Here is a 3,277-nt window from a genome sequence, read left to right on the forward strand (position 1 = left end):
TATGACATTAATACTAATACAAGCATAACGGTTAAAATTCAAATATGCATAGATTAATATATATATATATATTGGAACTTACACACAAGGTACAATAAATTTTCATATACACCAGTCTGCTTAAATATTGGAAGTGAAAATATAATTTTCTTACGTATCTCAATTCTCGTTTCATTCCATCTCCTCCCTCTGTATTTCATATCTTCTCTACAATAATTATTACTTAAACATTTTCTTGCACTTTCTCTGATGATGTGATATATAAAATATCCCGGAAACAGCTGTAAGACATTATGTTTATAGATGCTCTGTAAACTATACACAGTCTTCGATTTTTTAATCTTTTTTCTGTTGATATATATATTTATTGTCAATCTGTGTGATGTGTGGGCGTGATTACTTGCTTGTTACGAGAGGTTAATCAGTTTAATGTGGGTGTATGTTTTATCGGCTTCATAAAAGATACGCAGCTGTATATTTTGAAATTATGTGTCAATAATGGAGGACCTCAGTTTTAACAGTCTTTACTGTTCGTCTTAAGATCGAAATGTGCTAAATATAAGAAACACAAGATGAAAAATAATATAGTATGTACTTATGGATGCGTTGTCAGAAATGGTAGATGTTCTTCAATTGCTCTCTTTCTTATTCTCGTTTTCTATATTTTCCTTCTGTTTGTCTCTGTCGCCTAATATAATTTGTTTTTCTTTTAGAAGACTACAAAATGTATTCTGTCCACTTTGAAAGAAATGTGTAATTGATTATCAAAAACTATGGCGAATTCAGACCAGTTGATAAGTAATAATGGATATCATTTAAGGTAACAGCATGCAAACCGATATTATTTCTAAATTATTTAAGGTGGTTAACTGGCAGAATCATTTCCACGCCAGACAAAATGTTATCCGGCATTTCTTCGAACATTATCTTCTGAGTTCAAATGCCACAGAGGTTTACTTCAGTTTGCATCTTTTCGGAGTCGATAAAATAAGTACCCCTCGAAATTGGTAGCCCTGTGCCAAAATTTGAAACTATTATTATTATCATTAAGTCAGTGAACTGGCTGAATCATTACCGCGCCAGACAAGATGCTTTCCGGCATTTCTTCCTACATTTCTTCCGACATTACGTACTGAGTTCAAATACCACCGAGGTCAACTTTGATTCTGATCCTTCGGGGTCGATAAAATAAATACCAGTTGAGTACTGGGGATCGACGTAATCGACTTCTCCTCCCTCAAATTTACTGGCCTTGTACCAACATAAGAAAAGATATTTCTAAATTATAATGATCGCAAACATAGCTCAGTGGTTCAGTAATTCACTTCACAATTATTACATTACGGTTTCAGTTCGACTTGATGGTGTAATACGGTGGTGCTTTTACCACAAACTAGAATCAATTTCATGGTAGCTTTGTGAATAAAAGTGGGCAAAAGGGAAACAAATACAACAGGACTGGCTTTTGAATTAGCTATGCAGGCCATCCATCAGATGGATTGTATACCTATATCTTGTTGGGCTGATTCTGCTCGATAATTGCTTTTACAGTACACATGTCTGTGGAATATTCAGTCACTTACAACATAACCTGATGGAAAGGCAATTCAGTTGATTGGACAACTCTAAGTCATCTGCTAGCGTATTGCGTGGGAAACTTTTTTGATAGAGAAAAATGCTATTATAGTTATTCGTAAAATTAATTTCGACTTTAGAAAGTATTTTTACAATATTCATATCTAAATTTCGTTTCAACTGATTTACTATTTTTGCCAGCAGCTAACCAATATGGTCCTCCTTTTTGTATCTATTATTTGCTCAGTGCCTTCTTTACCTTTAGGGTTTCGTCACTCAGCATAGAAGTAAGCTATTTTGTGTTCGGTGCCTTTTGGTGAGTGTGTTGGCGCGGAAGTTTATTATTTCATTCAGGAGAGTTTACTACAGTCCGATCGCGGGCTATAAAACAGAATTTTTAAGCTCAGAACTAACAACCTAACTATCCTACCAAATCATCAACTGGGACTAGTTGCTTACTTATCGACAACCAAAATGATAAAAAGTTAAGGGGATCACGGTGGGATTTGACCTCAGATTGCAGAGAACCACAACAAATACCCACAAGATATTCAATACCTGTGCTCTAACGATTCTATTTACTCGCCGATTCAATGGACAACGACAGTATTCCTTTTAGTTGAGAATGTACCAACTTTTAATCCAGAGAAAAGCTGCACTGGCCAGTATGGTCCTAGATTCTTCAGTGAATCTCAAAATAAGATGGAACGTCGCAACTGTTTAGAGGCTGAACATCATTAGTAACAAAAACAACAGCAGCAACAGCAGCAATAACAACAGCTGAGTGGGTGGTACATAGGTCATATAACAGATAATCAGTATGTATCCAACCAACAATAATATTTCCGTTGGGTTCTTGACATAGCTAACATGTGTTCTAACATCTTACTTGTTCTAATCTTTTCAATTCATTACACGTAGGCTACATATGAAGATGGAACAAATATGAGAGAGAAAGAGAGAGAGGGTGTCAGAGAGAAGGAGAAGTAAGAGAGAGAGAGAGAGCGGATTTGAGAAGGGAGAAGGTATAAAAGATTGATATGAAATATATAAATGAATAATAGAAAGAAATGAAAACGATGAGAACGAGAAGAATACAGAGAAAAGGGAAACAAAAAGAAGGAAAGAAAGCAAGAGTTTCTAGAAACTTGATAAGCAAGTGTTGACATTACACTAGTAACTTGATGATAGTGTCATATTATCACATTTATTTAATAAATGATTTCGGAAAATATTCCTGATATGATTGTCGTATCGCATTGAATATTTGTCTCTTCAAATAAAAGCCAACGTTTCTGAGGGCTTTTGATGGTGTACGTTGCGTGGCAAAAATCGTTTCGATATATTTCATATTCACAAAGTCGGGTAAGTGTGGATGTCGAGGCAAGATAAGTATGTGGAATTTTAGGACGAAATCGTTCATCGTGAACAGGTCATAAAGGTTGTCAGTCACACAGAGAAAACAGCTGTATTTTCTCCGCTGACATACTACGACGAAGTCTCCAAGATGCAGATAAGATAGAGATTTTTATTTATTTACGGCCTCAAACATCTCATACCTTTCGCGCTTTAGTCTGCCCTCTATTATTTATCTTGTTTCTCTCCATGAAATTCAATTGAATTCAGTTTTTGTCTTAAATTCATACTTATTCATTTTCTAAGCTTCCTAAATTCATGCTACGTATATATTCTATTCACCTAG

This window comes from Octopus bimaculoides, chromosome 4, assembly GCF_001194135.2.
Source record: "Octopus bimaculoides isolate UCB-OBI-ISO-001 chromosome 4, ASM119413v2, whole genome shotgun sequence".
In the NCBI taxonomy this organism is placed as follows: Eukaryota; Metazoa; Mollusca; class Cephalopoda; order Octopoda; family Octopodidae; genus Octopus; species Octopus bimaculoides.